Source organism: Oncorhynchus kisutch, unplaced genomic scaffold, assembly GCF_002021735.2.
Source record: "Oncorhynchus kisutch isolate 150728-3 unplaced genomic scaffold, Okis_V2 scaffold841, whole genome shotgun sequence".
In the NCBI taxonomy this organism is placed as follows: domain Eukaryota; kingdom Metazoa; phylum Chordata; class Actinopteri; order Salmoniformes; family Salmonidae; genus Oncorhynchus; species Oncorhynchus kisutch.
Genome location: NW_022262786.1, coordinates 96,971 through 111,208, shown reverse-complemented (window position 1 = coordinate 111,208; position 14,238 = coordinate 96,971). Strand labels below are relative to the sequence as shown.

At 44.6% G+C, this 14,238-nt stretch overlaps 10 non-coding genes across 10 annotated transcripts; all 10 read right to left on the bottom strand.

Moving 5' to 3' along the window:
- Positions 1-37: 37 nt before the first annotated feature.
- On the bottom strand, positions 38-111 carry trnai-aau (transfer RNA isoleucine (anticodon AAU)). The gene has a single exon. It is a non-coding gene; the product is annotated as a tRNA-Ile (tRNA).
- A 1,043-nt stretch (positions 112-1,154) lies between these two features.
- trnai-aau (transfer RNA isoleucine (anticodon AAU)) lies at positions 1,155-1,228 on the bottom strand. Its single transcript has one exon. It is a non-coding gene; the product is annotated as a tRNA-Ile (tRNA).
- Positions 1,229-2,261: 1,033 nt separating this feature from the next.
- Positions 2,262-2,335, bottom strand: trnai-aau (transfer RNA isoleucine (anticodon AAU)). Its single transcript has one exon. It is a non-coding gene; the product is annotated as a tRNA-Ile (tRNA).
- A 3,954-nt stretch (positions 2,336-6,289) lies between these two features.
- On the bottom strand, positions 6,290-6,362 carry trnaf-gaa (transfer RNA phenylalanine (anticodon GAA)). The gene has a single exon. It is a non-coding gene; the product is annotated as a tRNA-Phe (tRNA).
- Positions 6,363-6,444: 82 nt separating this feature from the next.
- Positions 6,445-6,518, bottom strand: trnai-aau (transfer RNA isoleucine (anticodon AAU)). The gene has a single exon. It is a non-coding gene; the product is annotated as a tRNA-Ile (tRNA).
- Positions 6,519-9,371: 2,853 nt separating this feature from the next.
- trnaf-gaa (transfer RNA phenylalanine (anticodon GAA)) lies at positions 9,372-9,444 on the bottom strand. The gene has a single exon. It is a non-coding gene; the product is annotated as a tRNA-Phe (tRNA).
- Positions 9,445-9,526: 82 nt separating this feature from the next.
- trnai-aau (transfer RNA isoleucine (anticodon AAU)) lies at positions 9,527-9,600 on the bottom strand. The gene has a single exon. It is a non-coding gene; the product is annotated as a tRNA-Ile (tRNA).
- A 2,322-nt stretch (positions 9,601-11,922) lies between these two features.
- trnai-aau (transfer RNA isoleucine (anticodon AAU)) lies at positions 11,923-11,996 on the bottom strand. The gene has a single exon. It is a non-coding gene; the product is annotated as a tRNA-Ile (tRNA).
- Positions 11,997-12,874: 878 nt separating this feature from the next.
- trnaf-gaa (transfer RNA phenylalanine (anticodon GAA)) lies at positions 12,875-12,947 on the bottom strand. Its single transcript has one exon. It is a non-coding gene; the product is annotated as a tRNA-Phe (tRNA).
- An 82-nt stretch (positions 12,948-13,029) lies between these two features.
- Positions 13,030-13,103, bottom strand: trnai-aau (transfer RNA isoleucine (anticodon AAU)). Its single transcript has one exon. It is a non-coding gene; the product is annotated as a tRNA-Ile (tRNA).
- Between the last annotated feature and the right edge of the window lie 1,135 nt (positions 13,104-14,238).

Sequence of the window (14,238 nt, the reverse complement as noted above, 5' to 3'; positions counted from 1 at the left end):
ATGTGACTCACAATTTTGACAGTCAAAAAGTACATAATAGCCAGTACGGGGATCGAACCCATGACCTTGGCGTTATTAGCACCACGCTCTAACCAACTGAGCTAACCTGCCACTAGCTATTAGACGCAATTGTTGAGATGCACCGAGCCTCTGCAAGTGCTGGAGCGCAAACTAACAAGTCCACCAACAGCATAGACTGACAAGACTGGACACTCTTAGTTGCTCCTTGTGGCATTTCCAAACAGCTGGGGAATTTGATCAATTTGTATTGTGTTTGCTTAGCATGCTATAGGTAGTGGGATCGATGCCCGCATGCTCCAAAATCACATTGTTTTAAGGATCCAAGAAAACTCCAGTTCATACTTCATGCAGCCTTGTCTTACGACAACCTACTGTCATGTAAACAATGACAAGAAACTGTCATGTAACAATGACAAGCAACTCTCATGTAATACTGATGTCACAATGTCAGATGAAAAAGAAGACATTACTTACTTTCAGAGAGCAGCGTATCACACACTCTAACCAACTGAGCTAACCGGCCGCTGGCTACAGAGCACAATTGTTGAGATGCACCAAGCCTCTGCAAGTGCTGGAGCGCAAACTAACAAGTCCACCAACAGCATAGACTGACAAGACTGGACACTCTGTTGCTCCTTGTGGCAATTCCAAACAGCTGGGGAATTTGATCAATTGGTATTGTGTTTGCTTAGCATGCTATAGGTATTGGGATCGATGCCCGCATTCCCCAAAAACAAATTTTTTTGTGGATCCAAGAAAGCTCCAGTTCACACTTCATGCAGCCTTGTCTTACGACAACCTACTGTCATGTAACAATGACAATCAACTTTCCTGTAACACTGATGTCAAAATGTCAGATGAAAAAGCAAGACATTACTTACTTTCAGAGGAGCAGCATAGCACACGCCATTGAGGCCCACAAACAAAGCTGTGGATAGTTTCCTTGAAGCCAGAGCAGAAAGAAAGAACAAATACAAATGCCGAAACCCGGGATCAAACCAGGGACATTTAGATCTTCAGTCTAACGCTCTCCCAACTGAGCTATTTCGGCAATTCACTAAATTCAATTCTGTGGCAACCTTGACAATTCACATGCATGTGACTCACAATTTTGACAGTCAAAAAGTACATCATAGCCAGTACGGGGATCGAACCCATGACCTTGGCGTTATTAGCACCACGCTCTAACCAACTGAGCTAACCGGCCACTAGCTACTGGACGCAATTGTTGAGATGCACCGAGCCTCTGCAAGTGCTGGAGCGTAAACTAAGAAGTCAACCAACAGCATAGCCTGACAAGACTGGACCCTCTTGGTTGCTTCTTGCGGAATTTCCAAACGGCTGGGGAATTAGCTCAAATACTTTGCATGCGTGAGGTAGTGGGATCGATGCCCGCATGCTCCAAAATCACATTGTTTTATGGATCCAATAAAACTCCAGTTCACACTTCATGCAGCCTTGTCTTACGACAACCTACTGTCATGTAAACAATGACAACAAACTGTCATTTAACAATGACAAGCAACTCTCATGTAATACTGATGTCACAATGTCAGATGAGAAAGAAGACATTACTTACTTTCAGAGAGCAGCGTATCACACACTCTAACCAACTGAGCTAACCGGCCGCTGGCTACAGAGCACAATTGTTGAGATGCACCGAGCCTCTGCAAGTGCTGGAGCGCAAACTAACAAGTCCACCAACAGCATAGACTGACAAGACTGGACACTCTTAGTTGCTCCTTGTGGCAATTCCAAACAGCTGGGGAATTTGATAAATTGGTATTGTGTTTGCTTAGCATGCTATAGGTATTGGGATCGATGCCCGCATTCCCCAAAAACAATTTTTTTTGTGGATCCAAGAAAGCTCCAGTTCACACTTCATGCAGCCTTGTCTTACGACAACCTACTGTCATGTAACAATGACAAGCAACTTTCCTGTAACACTGATGTCAAAATGTCAGATGAAAAAGCAAGACATTACTTACTTTCAGAGGAGCAGCGTAGCACACGCCATTGAGGCCCACAAACAAAGCTGTGGATAGTTTCCTTGAAGCCAGAGCAGAAAGAAAGAACAAATACAAATGCCGAAACCCGGGATCAAACCAGGGACATTTAGATCTTCAGTCAAACACTCTCCCAACTGAGCTATTTCGGCAATTCACTAAATTCAATTCTGTGGCAACCTTGACAATTCACATGCATGTGACTCACAATTTTGACAGTCAAAAAGTACATCATAGCCAGTACGGGGATCGAACCCATGACCTTGGCGTTATTAGCACCACACTCTAACCAACTGAGCTAACCGGCCACTAGCTATTGGACGCAATTGTTGAGATGCACCGAGCCTCTGCAAGTGCTGGAGCGTAAACTAACAAGTCAACCAACAGCATAGCCTGACAAGACTGGACCCTCTTGGATGCTTCTTGCGGAATTTCCAAACGGCTGGGGAATTAGCTCAAATACTTTGCATTCGTGAGGTAGTGGGATCGATGCCCGCATGCTCCAAAATCACATTGTTTTATGGATCCAAGAAAACTCCAGTTCATACTTCATGCAGCCTTGTCTTACGACAACCTACTGTCATGTAAACAATGACAAGAAACTGTCATGTAACAATGACAAGCAACTCTCATGTAATACTGATGTCACAATGTCAGATGAAAAAGAAGACATTACTTACTTTCAGAGAGCAGCGTATCACACACTCTAACCAACTGAGCTAACCGGCCGCTGGCTACAGAGCACAATTGTTGAGATGCACCGAGCCTCTGCAAGTGCTGGAGCGCAAACTAACAAGTCCACCAACAGCATAGCCTGACAAGACTGGACACTCTTGGTTGCTCCTTGTGGCAAATCCAGAGAGCTGGGGAATTTGATCAATTGGTATTGTGTTTGCTTAGCATGCTATAGGTAGTGGGATCGATACCCGCGTTCCCCAAAAACACATTTTTTTGAGGATCCAAGAAAGCTCCAGTACACACTTCATGCAGCCTTGTCCTACGACAACCTACTGTCATGTAACAATGACAAGCAACTTTCCTGTAACACTGATGTCAAAATGTCAGATGAAAAAGCAAGACATTACTTACTTTCAGAGGAGCAGCGTAGCACACACCATTGAGGCCCACAAACAAAGCTGTGGATAGTTTCCTTGAAGGAAGAGCATGAAGAAAGAACAAATACAAATACCCAGGCTCGAACCAGGGACCTTTAAATCTTCAGTCTAACGCTCTCCCAACTGAGCTATTTCGGCAATTAACTAAAATTTATTCTGTGGCACCCTTGACCATTCACATGCATGTGACTCACAATTTTGACAGTCAAAAAGTACATCATAGCCAGTGCGGGGATCAAACCCATGACCTTGGCGTTATTAGCACCACACTATAACCAAGTGAGCTAACCGGCCACTAGCTATTGGACACAATTGTTGAGATGCACCGAGCCTCTGCAAGTGCTGGAGCGTAAACTAACAAGTCAACCAACAGCATAGCCTGACAAGACTGGACCCTCTTGGATGCTTCTCGCGGAATTTCCAAACGGCTGTGGAATTAGCTCGAATACTTTGAATGCGTGAGGTAGTGGGATCGATGCCCGCATGCTCCAAAATGACATTGTTTTATGGATCCAAGAAAACTCCAGTTCACACTTCATGCAGCCTTGTCTTACGACAACCTACTGTCATGTAAACAATGACAAGAAACTGTCATGTAACAATGACAAGCAACTCTCATGTAATACTGATGTCACAATGTCAGATGAAAAAGAAGACATTACTTACTTTCAGAGAGCAGCGTATCACACACTCTAACCAACTGAGCTAACCGGCCGCTGGCTACAGAGCACAATTGTTGAGATGCACCGAGCCTCTGCAAGTGCTGGCGAGTAAACTAACAAGTCAACCAACAGCATAGCCTGACAAGACTGGACCCTCTTGGTTGCTTCTTGTGGAATTTCCAAACGGCTGGGGAATTAGCTCAAATACTTTGCATTCGTGAGGTAGTGGGATCGATGCCTGCATGCTCCAAAATCAGATTGTTTTATGGATCCAAGAAAACTCCAGTTCACACTTCATGCAGCCTTGTCTTACGACAACCTACTGTCATGTAAACAATGACAAGAAACTGTCATGTAAACAATGACAAGAAACTGTCATGTAACAATGACAAGCAATTCTCATGTAATACTGATGTCACAATGTCAGATGAAAAAGAAGACATTGCTTACTTTCAGAGAGCAGCGTATCACTCACTCTAACCAACTGAGCTAACCGGCCGCTGGCTACAGAGCACAATTGTTGAGATGCACCGAGCCTCTGCAAGTGCTGGAGCGCAAACTAACAAGTCCACCAACAGCATAGCCTGACAAGACTGGACTCTCTTGGTTTCTCCTTGTGGCAATTCAAGAGAGCTAGGGAATTTGATCAATTGGTATTGTGTTTGCTTAGCATGCTACAGGTAGTGGGATCGATGCCCGCATGCTCCAAAATCACATTGTTTTATGGATCCAAGAAAACTCCAGTTCACACTTCATGCAGCCTTGTCTTACGACAACCTACTGTCATGTAAACAATGACAAGAAACTGTCATTTAACAATGACAAGCAACTCTCATGTAATACTGATGTCACAATGTCAGATGAGAAAGAAGACATTACTTACTTTCAGAGAGCAGCGTATCACACACTCTAACCAACTGAGCTAACCGGCCGCTGTCTACAGAGCACAATTGTTGAGATGCACCGAGCCTCTGCAAGTGCTGGAGCGCAAACTAACAAGTCCACCAACAGCATAGCCTGACAAGACTGGACACTCTTGGTTGCTCCTTGTGGCAATTCCAGAGAGCTGGGGAATTTGATCAATTGGTATTGTGTTTGCTTAGCATGCTATAGGTAGTGGGATCGATACCCGCGTTCCCCAAAAACACATTTTTTTGAGGATCCAAGAAAGCTCCAGTTCACACTTCATGCAGCCTTGTCCTACGACAACCTACTGTCATGTAACAATGACAAGCAACTTTCCTGTAACACTGATGTCAAAATGTCAGATGAAAAAGCAAGACATTACTTACTTTCAGAGGAGCAGCGTAGCACACACTCTAACCAACTGAGCTAACCGGCCGCTGGCTACAGAGCACAATTGTTGAGATGCACCGAGCCTCTGCAAGTGCTGGAGCGCAAACTAACAAGTCCACCAACAGCATAGCCTGACAAGACTGGACACTCTTGGTTGCTCCTTGTGGCAATTCCAGACAGCTGGGGAATTTGATCAATTGGTATTGTGTTTGCTTAGGATGCTATAGGTAGTTGGATCGATGCCCGCATTCCCCAAAAACACATTTTTTTGTGGATCCAAGAAAGCTCCAGTTCACACTTCATGCAGCCTTGTCCTACGACAACCTACTGTCATGTAACAATGACAAGCAACTTTCCTGTAACACTGATGTCAAAATGTCAGATGAAAAAGCAAGACATTACTTACTTTCAGAGGAGCAGCGTAGCACACGCCATTGAGGCCCACAAACAAAGCTGTGGATAGTTTCCTTGAAGCCAGAGCAGAAAGAAAGAACAAATACAAATGCCGAAACCCAGGATCGAACCAGGGACATTTAGATCTTCAGTCAAACGCTCTCCCAACTGAGCTATTTCAGCAATTCACTAAATTCAATTCTGTGGCAACCTTGACAATTCACATGCATGTGACTCACAATTTTGACAGTCAAAAAGTACATCATAGCCAGTACGGGGATCGAACCCATGACCTTGGCGTTATTAGCACCACAATATAACCAACTGAGCTAACCGGCCACTAGCTATTGGACGCAATTGTTGAGATGCACCGAGCCTCTGCAAGTGCTGGAGCGCAAACTAACAAGTCCACCAACAGCATAGCCTGACAAGACTGGACACTCTTGGTTGCTCCTTGTGGCAATTCCAGACAGCTGGGGAATTTGATCAATTGGTATTGTGTTTGCTTAGCATGCTATAGGTATTGGGATCGATGCCCGCATTCCCCAAAAACACATTTTTTTGTGGATCCAAGAAAGCTCCAGTTCACACTTCATGCAGCCTTGTCCTACGACAACCTACTGTCATGTAACAATGACAAGCAACTTTCCTGTAACACTGATGTCAAAATGTCAGATGAAAAAGCAAGACATTACTTACTTTCAGAGGAGCAGCGTAGCACACACCATTGAGGCCCACAAACAAAGCTGTGGATAGTTTCCTTGAAGGAAGAGCATGAAGAAAGAACAAATACAAATGCCGAAACCCGGGATCGAACCAGGGACATTTAGATCTTCAGTCTAACGCTCTCCCAACTGAGCTATTTCGGCAATTCACTAAATTCAATTCTGTGGCAACCTTGACAATTCACATGCATGTGACTCACAATTTTGACAGTCAAAAAATACATCATAGCCAGTACGGGGATCGAACCCATGACCTTGGCATTATTAGCACCACGCTCTATCCAACTGAGCTAACCAGCCACTAACTATTGGACACAATTGTTGAGATGCACCGAGCCTCTGCAAGTGCTGGAGCGTAAACTAACAAGTCAACCAACAGCATAGCCTGACAAGACTGGACCCTCTTGGATGCTTCTCGCGGAATTTCCAAACGGCTGTGGAATTAGCTCGAATACTTTGAATGCGTGAGGTAGTGGGATCGATGCCCGCATGCTCCAAAATGACATTGTTTTATGGATCCAAGAAAACTCCAGTTCACACTTCATGCAGCCTTGTCTTACGACAACCTACTGTCATGTAAACAATGACAAGAAACTGTCATGTAACAATGACAAGCAACTCTCATGTAATACTGATGTCACAATGTCAGATGAAAAAGAAGACATTACTTACTTTCAGAGAGCAGCGTATCACACACTCTAACCAACTGAGCTAACCGGCCGCTGGCTACAGAGCACAATTGTTGAGATGCACCGAGCCTCTGCAAGTGCTGGCGAGTAAACTAACAAGTCAACCAACAGCATAGCCTGACAAGACTGGACCCTCTTGGTTGCTTCTTGTGGAATTTCCAAACGGCTGGGGAATTAGCTCAAATACTTTGCATTCGTGAGGTAGTGGGATCGATGCCTGCATGCTCCAAAATCAGATTGTTTTATGGATCCAAGAAAACTCCAGTTCACACTTCATGCAGCCTTGTCTTACGACAACCTACTGTCATGTAAACAATGACAAGAAACTGTCATGTAAACAATGACAAGAAACTGTCATGTAACAATGACAAGCAATTCTCATGTAATACTGATGTCACAATGTCAGATGAAAAAGAAGACATTGCTTACTTTCAGAGAGCAGCGTATCACTCACTCTAACCAACTGAGCTAACCGGCCGCTGGCTACAGAGCACAATTGTTGAGATGCACCGAGCCTCTGCAAGTGCTGGAGCGCAAACTAACAAGTCCACCAACAGCATAGCCTGACAAGACTGGACTCTCTTGGTTGCTCCTTGTGGCAATTCAAGAGAGCTAGGGAATTTGATCAATTGGTATTGTGTTTGCTTAGCATGCTACAGGTAGTGGGATCGATGCCCGCATGCTCCAAAATCACATTGTTTTATGGATCCAAGAAAACTCCAGTTCACACTTCATGCAGCCTTGTCTTACGACAACCTACTGTCATGTAAACAATGACAAGAAACTGTCATTTAACAATGACAAGCAACTCTCATGTAATACTGATGTCACAATGTCAGATGAGAAAGAAGACATTACTTACTTTCAGAGAGCAGCGTATCACACACTCTAACCAACTGAGCTAACCGGCCGCTGTCTACAGAGCACAATTGTTGAGATGCACCGAGCCTCTGCAAGTGCTGGAGCGCAAACTAACAAGTCCACCAACAGCATAGCCTGACAAGACTGGACACTCTTGGTTGCTCCTTGTGGCAATTCCAGAGAGCTGGGGAATTTGATCAATTGGTATTGTGTTTGCTTAGCATGCTATAGGTAGTGGGATCGATACCCGCGTTCCCCAAAAACACATTTTTTTGAGGATCCAAGAAAGCTCCAGTTCACACTTCATGCAGCCTTGTCCTACGACAACCTACTGTCATGTAACAATGACAAGCAACTTTCCTGTAACACTGATGTCAAAATGTCAGATGAAAAAGCAAGACATTACTTACTTTCAGAGGAGCAGCGTAGCACACACTCTAACCAACTGAGCTAACCGGCCGCTGGCTACAGAGCACAATTGTTGAGATGCACCGAGCCTCTGCAAGTGCTGGAGCGCAAACTAACAAGTCCACCAACAGCATAGCCTGACAAGACTGGACACTCTTGGTTGCTCCTTGTGGCAATTCCAGACAGCTGGGGAATTTGATCAATTGGTATTGTGTTTGCTTAGGATGCTATAGGTAGTTGGATCGATGCCCGCATTCCCCAAAAACACATTTTTTTGTGGATCCAAGAAAGCTCCAGTTCACACTTCATGCAGCCTTGTCCTACGACAACCTACTGTCATGTAACAATGACAAGCAACTTTCCTGTAACACTGATGTCAAAATGTCAGATGAAAAAGCAAGACATTACTTACTTTCAGAGGAGCAGCGTAGCACACGCCATTGAGGCCCACAAACAAAGCTGTGGATAGTTTCCTTGAAGCCAGAGCAGAAAGAAAGAACAAATACAAATGCCGAAACCCAGGATCGAACCAGGGACATTTAGATCTTCAGTCAAACGCTCTCCCAACTGAGCTATTTCAGCAATTCACTAAATTCAATTCTGTGGCAACCTTGACAATTCACATGCATGCGACTCACAATTTTGACAGTCAAAAAGTACATCATAGCCAGTACGGGGATCGAACCCATGACCTTGGCGTTATTAGCACCACAATATAACCAACTGAGCTAACCGGCCACTAGCTATTGGACGCAATTGTTGAGATGCACCGAGCCTCTGCAAGTGCTGGAGCGCAAACTAACAAGTCCACCAACAGCATAGCCTGACAAGACTGGACACTCTTGGTTGCTCCTTGTGGCAATTCCAGACAGCTGGGGAATTTGATCAATTGGTATTGTGTTTGCTTAGCATGCTATAGGTATTGGGATCGATGCCCGCATTCCCCAAAAACACATTTTTTTGTGGATCCAAGAAAGCTCCAGTTCACACTTCATGCAGCCTTGTCCTACGACAACCTACTGTCATGTAACAATGACAAGCAACTTTCCTGTAACACTGATGTCAAAATGTCAGATGAAAAAGCAAGACATTACTTACTTTCAGAGGAGCAGCGTAGCACACACCATTGAGGCCCACAAACAAAGCTGTGGATAGTTTCCTTGAAGGAAGAGCATGAAGAAAGAACAAATACAAATGCCGAAACCCGGGATCGAACCAGGGACATTTAGATCTTCAGTCTAACGCTCTCCCAACTGAGCTATTTCGGCAATTCACTAAATTCAATTCTGTGGCAACCTTGACAATTCACATGCATGTGACTCACAATTTTGACAGTCAAAAAATACATCATAGCCAGTACGGGGATCGAACCCATGACCTTGGCGTTATTAGCACCACGCTCTATCCAACTGAGCTAACCAGCCACTAACTATTGGACACAATTGTTGAGATGCACCGAGCCTCTGCAAGTGCTGGAGCGTAAACTAACAAGTCAACCAACAGCATAGCCTGACAAGACTGGACCCTCTTGGTTGCTTCTTGCGGAATTTCCAAACGGCTGGGGAATTAGCTCAAATACTTTGCATGCGTGAGGTAGTGGGATCGATGCCCGCATGCTCCAAAATCACATTGTTTTATGGATCCAAGAAAACTCCAGTTCACACTTCATGCAGCCTTGTCTTACGACAACCTACTGTCATGTAAACAATGACAAGAAACTGTCATGTAACAATGACAAGCAACTCTCATGTAATACTGATGTCACAATGTCAGATGAAAAAGAAGACATTACTTACTTTCAGAGAGCAGCGTATCACACACTCTAACCAACTGAGCTAACCGGCCGCTGGCTACAGAGCACAATTGTTGAGATGCACCGAGCCTCTGCAAGTGCTGGCGAGTAAACTAACAAGTCAACCAACAGCATAGCCTGACAAGACTGGACCCTCTTGGTTGCTTCTTGTGGAATTTCCAAACGGCTGGGGAATTAGCTCAAATACTTTGCATTCGTGAGGTAGTGGGATCGATGCCTGCATGCTCCAAAATCACATTGTTTTATGGATCCAAGAAAACTCCAGTTCACACTTCATGCAGCCTTGTCTTACGACAACCTACTGTCATGTAAACAATGACAAGAAACTGTCATGTAAACAATGACAAGAAACTGTCATGTAACAATGACAAGCAATTCTCATGTAATACTGATGTCACAATGTCAGATGAAAAAGAAGACATTGCTTACTTTCAGAGAGCAGCGTATCACTCACTCTAACCAACTGAGCTAACCGGCCGCTGGCTACAGAGCACAATTGTTGAGATGCACCGAGCCTCTGCAAGTGCTGGAGCGCAAACTAACAAGTCCACCAACAGCATAGCCTGACAAGACTGGACTCTCTTGGTTGCTCCTTGTGGCAATTCAAGAGAGCTGGGGAATTTGATCAATTGGTATTGTGTTTGCTTAGCATGTTACAGGTAGTGGGATCGATGCCCGCATGCTCCAAAATCACATTGTTTTATGGATCCAAGAAAACTCCAGTTCACACTTCATGCAGCCTTGTCTTACGACAACCTACTGTCATGTAAACAATGACAAGAAACTGTCATTTAACAATGACAAGCAACTCTCATGTAATACTGATGTCACAATGTCAGATGAGAAAGAAGACATTACTTACTTTCAGAGAGCAGCGTATCACACACTCTAACCAACTGAGCTAACCGGCCGCTGGCTACAGAGCACAATTGTTGAGATGCACCGAGCCTCTGCAAGTGCTGGAGCGCAAACTAACAAGTCCACCAACAGCATAGCCTGACAAGACTGGACACTCTTGGTTGCTCCTTGTGGCAATTCCAGAGAGCTGGGGAATTTGATCAATTGGTATTGTGTTTGCTTAGCATGCTATAGGTAGTGGGATCGATACCCGCGTTCCCCAAAAACACATTTTTTTGAGGATCCAAGAAAGCTCCAGTTCACACTTCATGCAGCCTTGTCCTACGACAACCTACTGTCATGTAACAATGACAAGCAACTTTCCTGTAACACTGATGTCAAAATGTCAGATGAAAAAGCAAGACATTACTTACTTTCAGAGGAGCAGCGTAGCACACACTCTAACCAACTGAGCTAACCGGCCGCTGGCTACAGAGCACAATTGTTGAGATGCACCGAGCCTCTGCAAGTGCTGGAGCGCAAACTAACAAGTCCACCAACAGCATAGCCTGACAAGACTGGACACTCTTGGTTGCTCCTTGTGGCAATTCCAGACAGCTGGGGAATTTGATCAATTGGTATTGTGTTTGCTTAGGATGCTATAGGTAGTTGGATCGATGCCCGCATTCCCCAAAAACACATTTTTTTGTGGATCCAAGAAAGCTCCAGTTCACACTTCATGCAGCCTTGTCCTACGACAACCTACTGTCATGTAACAATGACAAGCAACTTTCCTGTAACACTGATGTCAAAATGTCAGATGAAAAAGCAAGACATTACTTACTTTCAGAGGAGCAGCGTAGCACACGCCATTGAGGCCCACAAACAAAGCTGTGGATAGTTTCCTTGAAGCCAGAGCAGAAAGAAAGAACAAATACAAATGCCGAAACCCGGGATCGAACCAGGGACATTTAGATCTTCAGTCTAACGCTCTCCCAACTGAGATATTTCGGCAATTCACTAAATTCAATTCTGTGGCAACCTTGACAATTCACATGCATGTGACTCACAATTTTGACAGTCAAAAAGTACATCATAGCCAGTACGGGGATCGAACCCATGATCTTGGTGTTATTAGCACCACGCTCTAACCAACTGAGCTAACCGGCCACTAGCTATTGGATGCAATTGTTGAGATGCACCGAGCCTCTGCAAGTGCTGGAGCGTAAACTAACAAGTCAACCAACAGCATAGCCTGACAAGACTGGACCCTCTTGGTTGCTTCTTGCGGAATTTCCAAACGGCTGGGGAATTAGCTCAAATACTTTGCATGCGTGAGGTAGTGGGATCGATGCCCGCATGCTCCAAAATCACATTGTTTTATGGATCCAAGAAAACTCCAGTTCACACTTCATGCAGCCTTATCTTACGACAACCTACTGTCATGTAAACAATGACAAGAAACTGTCATTTAACAATGACAAGCAACTCTCATGTAATACTGATGTCACAATGTCAGATGAGAAAGAAGACATTACTTACTTTCAGAGAGCAGCGTATCACACACTCTAACCAACTGAGCTAACCGGCCGCTGGCTACAGAGCACAATTGTTGAGATGCACCGAGCCTCTGCAAGTGCTGGAGCGCAAACTAACAAGTCCACCAACAGCATAGCCTGACAAGACTGGACACTCTTGGTTGCTCCTTGTGGCAATTCCAGACAGCTGGGGAATTTGATCAATTGGTATTGTGTTTGCTTAGGATGCTATAGGTAGTTGGATCGATGCCCGCATTCCCCAAAAACAAATTTTTTTGTGGATCCAAGAAAGCTCCAGTTCACACTTCATGCAGCCTTGTCCTACGACAACCTACTGTCATGTAACAATGACAAGCAACTTTCCTGTAACACTGATGTCAAAATGTCAGATGAAAAAGCAAGACATTACTTACTTTCAGTGGAGCAGCGTAGCACACGCCATTGAGGCCCACAAACAAAGCTGTGAATAGTTTCCTTGAAGCCAGAGCAGAAAGAAAGAACAAATACAAATGCCGAAACCCGGGATCGAACCAGGGACATTTAGATCTTCAGTCTAACGCTCTCCCAACTGAGCTATTTCGGCAATTCACTAAATTCAATTCTGTGGCAACCTTGACAATTCACATGCATGTGACTCACAATTTTGACAGTCAAAAAATACATCATAGCCAGTACGGGGATCGAACCCATGACCTTGGCGTTATTAGCACCACGCTCTATCCAACTGAGCGAACCAGCCACTAGCTATTGGACGCAATTGTTGAGATACTCCGAGCCTCTGCAAGTGCTGGAGCGTAAACTAACAAGTCAACCAACAGCATAGCCTGACAAGACTGGACCCTCTTGGTTGCTTCTTGCGGAATTTCCAAACGGCTGGGGAATTAGCTCAAATACTTTGCATGCGTGAGGTAGTGGGATCGATGCCCGCATGCTCCAAAATCACATTGTTTTATGGATCCAAGAAAACTCCAGTTCACACTTCATGCAGCCTTGTCCTACGACAACCTACTGTCATGTAACAATGACAAGCAACTTTCCTGTAACACTGATGTCAGAATGTCAGATGAAAAAGCAAGACATTACTTACTTTCAGAGGAGCAGCGTAGCACACGCCATTGAGGCCCACAAACAAAGCTGTGGATAGTTTCCTTGAAGCCAGAGCAGAAAGAAAGAACAAATACAAATGCCGAAACCCAGGATCGAACCAGGGACCTTTAGATCTTCAGTCTAACGCTCCCCCAACTGAGCTATTTCGGCAATTCATTAAATTCAATTCTGTGGCAACCTTGACAATTCACATGCATGTGACTCACAATTTTGACAGTCAAAAAGTACATCATAGCCAGTACGGGGATCGAACTAATGACCTTGGCGTTATTAGCACCACGCTCTAACCAACTGAGCTAACCGGCCACTAGCTATTGGACGCAATTGTTGAGATGCACCGAGCCTCTGCAAGTGCTGGAGCGTAAACTAACAAGTCAACCAACAGCATAGCCTGACAAGACTGGACCCTCTTGGTTGCTTCTTGCGGAATTTCCAAACGGCTGGGGAATTAGCTCAAATACTTTGCATGCGTGAGGTAGTGGGATCGATGCCCGCATGCTCCAAAATCACATTGTTTTATGGATCCAAGAAAACTCCAGTTCACACTTCATGCAGCCTTGTCTTACGACAACCTACTGTCATGTAAACAATGACAAGAAACTGTCATTTAACAATGACAAGCAACTCTCATGTAATACTGATGTCACAATGTCAGATGAGAAAGAAGACATTACTTACTTTCAGAGAGCAGCGTATCACACACTCTAACCAACTGAGCTAACCAGCCGCTGGCTACAGAGCACAATTGTTGAGATGCACCGAGCCTC